Source organism: Apium graveolens, chromosome 3 (assembly GCF_009905375.1).
Source record: "Apium graveolens cultivar Ventura chromosome 3, ASM990537v1, whole genome shotgun sequence".
Classification (NCBI taxonomy): Eukaryota; Viridiplantae; Streptophyta; class Magnoliopsida; order Apiales; family Apiaceae; genus Apium; species Apium graveolens.
The window spans coordinates 187,627,207-187,639,278 of NC_133649.1; positions in this window are offsets into that span (position 1 = coordinate 187,627,207).

Sequence of the window (12,072 nt, forward strand, 5' to 3'; positions counted from 1 at the left end):
TAACTAGCATGTATAGCATGTTAAGCATGGAAATGTTCACAGAATCAAATTTACTAATTTTTCCAGAAAAGACTTTAGTTACTACATCACACAGGTAACTCCATTCCTTCCTAAGACCTAGTCTTTTAATTTCACTTAGTTTTGCAGTAGGAAGCGCATAATGAATGGAATTGAGCATATTGACAATATCAGTGTCAGTGTGTGGTGCAGTTACATTATCATCAGGAATCTTGAAACATGCTTTTATTACATCACTATTGATACAGAAATCATTACCTTTGATGGTTAGAGTGATGGTTTTGTCAGTAGAGTTGTAGATTGCTGTTGTCCACATCTCCTCAACAACTTCACAATAAATTGTGGGTGATTCCAGCATGGCAAAACTTAACTTGCAGTTGTGCACGAAGTCCATCATCTTATGATAGTCTTCAGATTGCTGAATCCCCTTATTGACCAAGGCAGTGAAGTTGTTCTTCTCATAGATGAACCCAGTCTGTGACATGATCTTAACTACGGGTGCCATTATTAGAGAAGAAAAGCTTGAAGAGAAAGAGGATTTTTGCTTGAGAGAGAATGATGTATCATAGTTGAATTTGAGAATGATAAAAGAAATTGATTAGAATAAAATAAGCTTTTATACTTTACTCAAAATCAACTGATAAAAATAATAAAGAGAAGTAAATTACCCAATAGAAATTGTCTAAAATAGCCGTTTTAAAATAAACTGTAAAAATTCTACCCATTATCCGTCGTGTAATGCTTACAAACTATAAGTATACTCGATGGATAATGTTCAGAGAATTAACGGTTAAGATTTAGACACTTCGACGGATGAGGATAAGATGATATCCGTCGAGCTTTAAAATACTCCAGAAAAGTAATTGATTTTTATTTACAATTTGTATATTGACGGATGACTCAACTCGATGGATAATGGTCATCCGTCGAGATGCAAATTTTGACTTAGCCAAAATTTTCATCCAAGACTAAAAATCAGTTAAATTTCTGGCTACTTTTCAACTTGCAAAATAATTCAGATAAATTCAAGAGTAATTAAGCATACCTAACTCACTTACCAACCTAGAAAAGGTGGATTCATCCAGTGGTTTGGTAAAAATATCTGCAAGTTGCTTCTCACTTGGAACAAAATGTAACTCTACAGTACCATCAATTACATGTTCCCTTATGAAATGGTACTTGATGTCTATATGCTTTGTCCTTGAATGTTGCACTGGATTTTCAGTGATGGCAATTGCACTTGTGTTGTCACAGAAAATAGGAATCCTTTCAACTTGCAAACTATAGTCTAGCAATTGATTTTTCATCCATAAAATCTGTGCACAGCAACTGCCAGCAGCAATATATTCAGCTTCAGCTGTAGAAGTAGAAACTGAATTTTGCTTTTTACTGAACCAGGACACAAGCTTGTCTCCTAAAAATTGACAGGTTCCTGTTGTGCTTTTTCTATCAATTCTGCAACCTGCATAATCTGCATCTGAATAACCAGTTAGATCAAAACCAGAATCTCTAGGATACCAAATGCCAAGGTTTGGTGTTCCTTTGAGATATCTGAAAATTCTCTTAATAGCTATCAAATGAGACTCTCTAGGATCAGCCTGAAATCTAGCACACAAACATGTAGCAAACATTATATCTGGCCTACTAGCTGTCAAGTACAGAAGTGAGCCAACCATGCCCCTATAACTTGAAATATCCACAGACTTTTCAGTAGTGTTTAGTTCAAGCTTAGTTGTAGTGGCCATGGGAGTTTTTACAGATGTGCAATCCATTAGATCAAACTTCTTTAAAAGATCAAAAATATATTTAGTTTGACTAATGAATATTCCATCACTAACTTGCTTAACTTGTAAACCAAGAAAGTAAGTTAGTTCTCCCATCATACTCATTGCATACTTGCTCTGCATCAGTTTGGCAAACTTTTTACAAAGTTTCTCATCTGTAGAGCCAAAAATAATATCATCTACATAAATTTGAACAAGTATGCTAGATCCATTCACATTTCTGAAAAATAAAGTTTTATCTACAGTACCTCTTGTGAAGTGATTTTCCAAAAGGAACTTTGATAAAGTGTCATACTAGGCTATAGGTGCTTGCTTCAGTCCATAAAGTGCTTTCAGTAGATAATAGACATACTTTGGGAAATTTGGATCTTCAAAGCCAGGAGGTTGACTTACATACACCTCTTCCTCCAAATCTCCATTCAGAAAGGCACTTTTGACATCCATCTGATAGACCTTGAAATTGGCATGGGCTGCATAGGCTAAGAAGATTCTGATGGCTTCAAGTCTTGTAACAGGAGCAAATGTTTCATCAAAATCTATTCCTTCTTACTGACAATAGCCTTTAGCAACTAATCTTGCTTTGTTCCTTACTACTATGCCATTTTCATCCATCTTGTTTCTGAATACCCATTTGGTGTCTATTGGATTCTTTCCTGTAGGCTTGGGTACCAGCTTCCAAACTTTATTCCTTTCAAATTGGTTTAGCTCCTCCTGCATAGCTAAAATCCAATCAGGATCTAACAAGGCTTCTTCTACCTTCTTTGGTTCTTCCTTAGACAGGAAGCTGCTGTATAGACATTCTTCTTGAGTTGCTCTCCTGGTTTGAACTCTGGAAGAAACATCACCAATAATCAGTTTAAAGGGGTGATCTTTTGTCCATTTCCTTGGTTGAGGTAGATTAGCCCTAGATGAAGAGACCTCAATGTTGTCTTGATGTGTGATTGAGTTTTGATTGCTAGAAACTCCCCCTGAGTTTGTGGATCTTTGATTTGAGATTGGAGTGCTTTCTATGGGTGATCTGCCTTGACTTCCTGCTCCTTTTGATAACCCGACGGATGGTGAATTTTGAGTACCGACGGATGAGGCAGGTTGTCTTCTGACGGATAATACAGATTGCCTTCCGACGGATGAAGCATTATGTAACTCGACGGATGTTGAGTTTTGTGCTTCATTTGTAGTAGATTTGTCTGCATTATCCTTAGACACTGTTTCTTGATCACTCTCATCATCACTTTCATCACTGACCATTCAACATTGTCGAATTTGAGGCTCTCATGGTAATCTCCATCTTTTAGTCCTTCAATCTTTTTATCATCAAACACAACATGGATAGATTCAACAACAATGTTGGTTCTTAGATTGTAGACTCTATATGCTTTACCAACAGCATATCCAACAAAAATTCCTTCATCTGCTTTAGCATCAAACTTCCCATTTTGATCAGTTTGATTTCTCAGAATATAGCATTTACAACCAAAGACATGAAGAAAGTTCAGAGTTGGCTTCTTGTTCTTGAACAATTGATAAGGTGTCATGCATCTTGCTTGATTAATCAGAGAGATGTTCTGAGTGTAGCATGCAGTGTTTACAGCTTCAGCCCAGAAGTATGTTGGTAGTTTTGATTCTTCAAGCATTGTCCTTGCAGCTTCAATAAGAGATCTATTCTTTCTTTCCACTACTCCATTCTGTTGTGGAGTCCTTGCTGCTGAAAACTCATGCAAGATTCCATTTTCCTCACAAAATGCTCTCATGACATAGTTCTTGAACTCAGTTCCATTATCACTCCTGATTCTTCTAACTTTGAAATCAGGATGATTGTTAACTTGCCTTATGTGATAGATGATGATTTCACTAGCCTCATCTTTGGACTTTAGGAAATAGGTCCAAGAGAACTTTGAGAAATTATCTACAATTACTAGGCAAAATCTTTTCTTTGAGATTGACAATATATTGACTGGTCCAAACAAATCCATGTGAAGCAGTTGTAGAGGCTCTTCAATTGCTGAATCAAGTTTCTTCCTGAATGATGCTTTAATCTGCTTCCCTTTTTGGCAGGCATCACACAGTCCATCCTTTGTAAACTCCACCATAGGAATGCCTCTAACTAGCTCTTTCTTTACCAGCTCATTCATGGTCTTGAAGTTCAAATGGGATAGCTTCTTGTGCCATAGCCAACTTTCATCTTGACTTGCTTTACTAAGAAGACAAGTTACAGATTCTGCTTTAGTTGAGTTGAAGTCAGCTAGATACACATTTCCTCTTTTCACACCAGTGAGAACCACTTTGTTGTTTTGATTATTAATCACAACACAGGTTTCTTTGTTGAAGGTTACTGAGTTGACTTTATCACAAAGCTGGCTGATACTCAACAGATTGTGTTTGAGACCATCCACTAAGGCAACCTATTCAATGATGACATTGTCCTTTGAAATCAAGCCATATCCCACAGTATAACCTTTGTTGTCATCTTCAAAAGTGATACTTGGGCCAGCTCTCTCTTCAAACTCTGTGAGCAGGGTAGAATCACCAGTCATGTGTCTTGAACAACCACTATCCAAGTACCAAAGATTCCTTCTGTTTCCCTACACACATCAAAATCAAATCAAGTTGATTTTGGTACCCAAGTTTCCTTGGGTCCTGCCTTGTTAGCTTTCTTCTTCTATTTCTTAGGTCTTAACTCATTTGACTTAGGAATTTCAGATTCTTCCTTAGTCATTTGGGTTGGGCCTTTGAAACCACTAGATGCAACAGAATTATTATGCATGTTATGGCTAACAGGAAATGGCATGCTTGGTGCAAACATGTTATTCCAGTAAGGCATGTTAAATGGCATTTGAGGCATATTATATACAGCATAATATGGATTAGGTGCAAATGGCATATTAGCAAACTGTGCATTCATGTTCTGTCTAGGCATAGCATTAACAGGCATGGGAGGCATGGCATTCATGTTAGAGAATTGAGGCTGAATAGACATGGGAGTAGGCATGGCAGATTTGCAATTAACAGACAAATGATTTACACTACCATACTTGACACAGATTTTTCTAGGAGCATATTTGTCAGGTGTATAGTTGTTATGTTTGTTAATCCCTACTTTACCATTCCTATTGTTTTCCCTTTTAGTCTCTGTTTTTACCTCTATCTACTCAAGTAAGCACTTAACTGTTTGACAGTCATGTGACCAACATTAGCCTTCTTCCCTTTCTTGGCTTGACTTGACTCTCCTGAAATAAAGTTCTTGGAAACAGACCCATACTTTTCATTTAGCTTGGTTAATTTGGCTTTGCTAATGGGTTTGCTCACAGCCGACGGATGATGATTTTTATCATTCGACGGATAACACTTTTTGTTATCCGACGGATAGTCCTTATCATTCGTCGAGTCTACATCTGTCAGCAATCCATCTACCAAAATAGGTTCTAGTTTCTCCTTATTCTTTTTCTACGCTTCATCACAAAAAGACTCAATTCCTTGAACCTTGGTGATTTGAGCATGAACATCCCTGGATGTTTTCCATGCTTTAATCACCTCCTGTTCACGATCGAGCTGCTTCTTTAAAATTTCTTCCTTTTTCAAGGACTCAGTTAATTCCTCCTTGGCAATTCTACACTCAATTTTTAGTTTCTCAAACTCAACAAACTGAGATTCAAGCACATTATTCCTCTCACTCAAAAACAAGTTGTTTTCTTTGATTTTAGCATTTTCTTTAGTGAGGGACTTAAATGTAACACGCAAATGATACAATTCTGTCGACATGTCATTTATTGCATCATTACACTCAGCTTTAGATAAATGTGCAAGGTTTATAGTGATTACCTGATTGCTTGAGGAACTTGTCTCTATTTCATCAGACTTGGCCATAAGGGCTAGATTGACATAGCTGACATCCTCATCTTCATCCAAACCATCAGCTGCCCAGTCATTCTCTTGTGTAATAAAAGCCCTTTCCTTCTGTTTGAGTAGATCAAAGTATTTTTGCTTATAATCCACAGACTCAAATCTTTTCTTACTGGAATCTGACTTTCTACACTCATTTGCAAAATGCCCTGCCAAGCCACATTTGAAACACTTGAATTTTGATTTATCCACCATGTTTCTATTTGGCTTGGCAGCTCCAAAGTTCTTCTTGAACTTGAGCTTGGCAAATCTTCTTGAAAGGAATGCTAGGTGCTCATCAATGTCCTCCATGTCATCTTGACTCAATGAATCTTCACTTTCTGCAGCTAGCCCTTTACCCTTGCTTTCACAGGCCTTTGAAGTTGATTCCACAGCTTCCATCATCACTTCCTTCTCCTTTTCCAGTTCAGCCACTAGTGCAATGGATCCTCCTTTCTTCTTTCCTCTCTCCATTCTTTCATCCTGCTCTATCTCAAGCTCATAGATCTTCAGAATGCCATACAGTCTCTCCAAAGTAAACTCCTTATAATCTTGTGAGTTTCTCAATGAGACTGTCATTGGTTTCCATTCCTTTGGAAGAGATCTGAGAAATTTCAGATTGGAGTCTTTAGTCTGATAGACTCTTCCATGCAATTTAAGAGCATTTAGTAGCTTTTGGAATCTACTAAAAATGTCAGTGAGTGACTCACTTTCTTCATTGTGAAAATGCTCATATTGCTGAATCAGGAGCTGCATTTTATTTTCTCTTACTTGCTCAGTACCATCACAGATTATCCGTATTGTGTCCCAAACTTCCTTGGCAGTCTTGCAGTTGATGATGTTATCAAACATGTCTGCATCAACACCATTGAACAGAATGTTCATGGCCTTTTTATCTTTCCTGACTTGTTCAATATCAGGATCAGACCATTCATGCCTTGGCTTTGGAACAGATGGTTCATTTCCTGTTGCAGCTCTCATTGGAACATGAGGGCCTCTTTCTATGCAGTCCACATAGGCCTCATCTTGAGAAAGCATATGAAGATGCATCTTTACCTTCCAATGATGGTAATTATCTTTATAAAGAAAAGGAATCTTGACTCCAACATCTTTCTTGTTCATCTTTCTGAATTGTTTTGATCATTAAACTCTTTGTAGATTAAGAGCTTGCTCTGATACCAATTGTTAGTCCCTTAACAATATAGCAAGAATTACAGAAGGGGGGTTGAATGGAATTCTTGAACCTTTTTCTTGAAATAAAATGTTCAACTCGATTATGGATATATTTGTTTTGATTAGCACAATGCGGAATGTAAACTTGAATGAATCAAAACATAAGTAATCAAAAACAAGAGTCTTTAAAAACTTTCTGGTGGATTTAAACAATTCCACCAGAGATATATTTAATATATCGAGAGGACTCTGTGTGCAGAAATGCTCACAGCTGCTTACAAAATAGAACTGCTAAGAACACAGGAAATGTTAAGGATAGTGCTTACAAAGATTTCTCTGTTGTTGTTTCTTAGCTATCTCAGTTATTTTTCTATTTGCTACTCTCTTGGTTTATATATTACCAAGATTACAAAGTCAAAAGAACTGAATAAATATAAAATCTAACAGTCTTAATCTTTGCTGCTTTTCGTCCTCTATTACCCAGTTAATGAACTTCTACAGTGTACTTGTATCCAACTCAACGGCTGTTTGTCAGCTTTCACTGTTCAACTGATGTTTGAATCTTGATATGGTCATCTGTCGACTTTCAGATCATCCGTCGATGACTTAATTGATCATCCGTCGACTGCTATATTAAACATCCGTTGATAGTCATTTGATCATCCGTCGAGGCTTTGTTAAGCATCCGTTGGTAGCTATTTTGTCACTTGACTTCATTTCACTTATACAGAATTACAAGACATTGCTTATGTACAGTTAATCAACCTATTCTGCATATCTAGTTAAAGTCAACATGACTTATATGCTACTCCAGATTCTATACAAAGGTGCATACAACACTGTGCTACAAACTTATTATTACATAAGCTACTCACTCGATGGATAATAAGTTAATCATCCGTCGGGACTATAATGAGTTATCCGTCGGGACTATGATTCTTATCCGTCGAGTGCTACATTATTTCACTAAGTAAAATCTACTTAGATGTTTTGTTTAGGTAATCATCAAGTACTCAACATATCCACAACAGATGGAATATTTCACCTTGAATCTTTATCCGTGTATTGTAACTACACTCCATAGACGATGACAAGTCGAAGGCTATGGTCAGATCTACGACTTTAAGACGTTATGGTCGTGTCTCTATCCTATTCGTCAAATACTTCGAGGAATAACTCTTTCCTCTAATTACGACTTCACAATAACATTCGCTTAGCTGGGCATCTCCAAAGATGTACTGCTAACATCTCGTCTTACGACTTGAACCCATTCAGAGTTCTAAAATCTCTTTCTATACTAGCAGTTTCAGTACCTTTTGAGGTTTCCAGGGAATAGACACAGATACGTAAGTATCAATCTATATATATAGTGAAGGTACTACCGATTCATCCTTACAACTTGTTATTACCATATTGAATACACTTCGAGGGATCTCCTCTCAGGTGTATTGGGTTCCCCCTGTAGATGAACCATGATGGGTTATCAATCCCATCCCCAACCTTGACTTAAGGACCACGGCATGCTTAAGCCCCTTAGTCAAAAGATCAACTATATTATCCTGAGTTCCTATGAACTCTATAGCAATAATCCTATCAGAGACAAGACCCTTATAGACTTAAGTCTAACTTGGATGTGTCTCTTTGTTTTAGCATTATACTTAACACTTCTGACTTTGTCGATAGTTGTACTGCTATCACAATGAACAGAAATGGCAGGAAGCGGCTTGCTTACTACAGGTAACATACTCATGAGTCCATGTAACCATTCAGCCTCCATCCCCGTGGCATCAAGTGCACACAACTCAGCCTCAAAAGTAGACCGAGTAATCAAAGTTTATCTAGAAGACTTCCAGGACACTGCTCCACCCGCAAGGGTAAACACATATCCAGTCACTCCATTGGAACCAGATTTCTTAGATATCCAACTTGCATCACTGTACCCCTCGAGTACCCACGGAAATCTCTGATAATGCAAGCCAAGAGAAATTGTTCCCTTGAGATATCTAAGAACTCTATCCAGTGCCTCCCAATGAGTCTTGTTCGGACAGCATGTATATCTAGCTAACTTAGACACAAAATAATAAACATCGGGTCTAGTCACATTAGCAAGATATTGCAAACTCCCAATAATCTGAGAATACCTTAACTGAGACACAAGAACACCTGAACTATTCTTGATAAGGCCAACTTTAGGATCGAATGGAGTACTAGCGATTCTACAATTTGAATAACCATACTTCTCAAGTATAGATTTCTCTATATAATGAGACTGTGAGAAGGTTATTCCATCAGTTGACCGAGTCAACTTGATCCCAAGAATCACACTAGCTTCACCCATATCCTTCATCTCAAAGTGCCTTTTCAAGAAACTCTATGTCTCGTTAATAATCTCAATATTGGTTCCAAATAACAAAATATCATCCACATATAAGCACACAATGACACATTCATTTCCTCTAACCTTATAGTAGACGCACTTGTCACTTTCATTAACTAAAAACTCAAAGCTTAAAAAAGTTTCATCAAACTTCTTATGCTAGTCTATAGGAGTTTGTTTTAGGCCATAAATGGATTTGACTAATTTACATACTTTCCTCTCGTTACCAGAAGTAACAAATCCCTCAGGCTGATCCATATAAATCTCTTCTTCAAGGTCACCATGAAGAAAAGTTGTCTTTACATCCATCTGATGGATGATAAGACCATGTACGGAAGCCAATACAATAAGCAATCTGATTGTTGTCATCCTAACAACAGGAGAGTACGTATCAAAATAGTCAATTCCTTCTCTTTGCCTAAAGCCCTTAGAAACTAGCCTAGCCTTGTACTTATCTATTGAACCATCAGGGTTTAACTTCCTCTTGAAAATTCACTTACATCCTATAGTAGAACACCCATGAGGGAGATCGAATAACTCCCATGTTCCGTTAGAAATAATAGAGTCCATCTCACTCTTCACATCTCCTTTCCAGTGCCTCGATTCCGAAGAATCCATGGCCTAACGGAAAGTTAAAAGTTCGTCCTCGATATTGTAAGTGATATAATCACTTCCAAAGTCCTTAACTACCCTTGCACGCTTACCCCTTCTAGGTTCCTCTACTTCGTTAGGAGTAGAGCTACTACCAGGATCCGCCCCCACATTCGACATCCTTTCCACATGATCGGGAATGAAACTCGATGTGCGAGTGGGATCATCATCAGAATTAACTTGTGGTATACCAGTCTTCATAGGGACATATCCTCAAATAATGTTGCATCACGAAACTCAACTATCGTATTCGCCACAATACCATCTATGTCAGATTTTAAAACCAAAAATCTCATAGCAATTGTGGTTTCAAGATAGCCCAAAAAGACACAATCAACAGTTTTCGGTCTTAGTTTCTTTCTTTTGTGTTCAGGGACAAGCACATTGGCAAGGCACCCCCACACACGAAAATAATTCAAACTAGTTTTACACTTTCTCCATAATTCATAAGGAGTCTTATCCATATATTTCAGAGGGACTCTGTTCAGAATATGGCAAGCTGTATTCAGAGCCTCTCCCCACATGTACTTAGGCAACCCCGAATTAATCAGCATATTGTTAATCATATCTTTAAAAGACATGTTCTTTCGCTCTGCCACCCTATTAGACTCAGGTGTGTGTGAAGGAGTCACTGATAAGTGGATTTTATATCCACTTGGAATGCTTTATTACAAGCTTAAATTGGTGTTTTGGACTCAAGTTGTTGGTATTTTGATGTGTTTTTGTGTTAATGCATTTCAGGTATCAGTTAAATGAAGAAAAGAGCTTTTAAAGGAAATATGATGAAAAGTGATCAGAATTGGAAGCCAAGGCCATTGTCAAGTTGTAGAGAATCTCAATAGCTTCGCGTGGGCAGTTGAATCGCCTAATTCTGACGAGTAGAACTCAAGTTATGGTCAAAACAAGATTCATCAGAATATTTTTCCCAGTCAGTAGCTGAGCGCCCGCTCAGGAGAGCTGAGCGGCCGCTCAGGGCGCGGCTGGTCGCTGATTTCGCTGAAAAAGCCTTTTTGAGTAGAATTTGACGATTTTAAGGGTCCAGGTCCACTAGGGGCGTATATATACTTAAAAAAAGGGTTTTCATCATCCGGGAAGATTGGGATACCAAGGAGAAGACCTAGAAGCACAGAACAACTCCGAAAAAGAAGATCTTGTTTTCAACTTGTGATTCTTTGAATTAGTTGTAACTTTGGATGCTCGTTTTCGTTCTTGTTGAACCTAGATCTCGTTTATTCGTACTTTGATTATTATTTAGTTTATTAAGACCTTATTTATACCATGCTTTCATTGGAACCCATGGTGACGATGAGTTCGATTATGGGCTAATCGTTGTCATGGGATTCTAGCGGATTTACTTATGGATTTTAATAATTAATTGTTTCGATATCTTGGTGTGTGGTGATTGTATGATATCCTAGTATTGGTTGTGCTTATTCGTCTTATGTGCGTAGCTAACATATAAGATAGCGTGTTAATCTCTATTGAAGCGACAATGAATATAGAGGTTTAGAACTTGCCATGCTAGCATAGGTTCATGTATGTGTATGCATGATTTGTAGGTAACTCTAACCGTTTTACTTGCCCTATGTAATCAAGATAGATAACTTGTTCTTAAACCGTTATGTTGTCAAATTCTATAGACATATAGGGTCTCAATATAATTGGTGCCTATTCAGCTTCTATCTCTTTTGTGGATGTCTGGTAGAATGGTACTCGTGCAATGAAAGTTGGCGTTTATCAGTTTCGTGTTATCTGATTAGTGTCCTCACCATCACATGCTAAGGTTAAAAACAATAAGGCTATTGAATGAAGTATTTAATGAAGTTAGAATCCCATGTTTGTCATATATAGTAATTCAACTTCAATTCTCTTAGTTAATGTTATTTAGTATAATCTCTTAGTTTAATAAAAACCCAATTTGTTATTTGTCTTAGCATTGAGTGATAACCATACATTGTTGCATAGGTGCATAAATTGAACTTAACCTAAACCAGTCTCTGTGGGAACGAATCTGATTTATATCTAATACTACTTGCGAACGCGTATACTTGCGTGAATATTAGCGCGTGTTTTCGCCCTAACAAGTTTTTGGCGCCGCTGCCGGGGACTCGGTGTTAATTTTTAGTTTATGTGCTTGTCATCAGTGGTCGTTAAAGTTCACTGACTCGGATTCTTTTACTTTCACGGTTT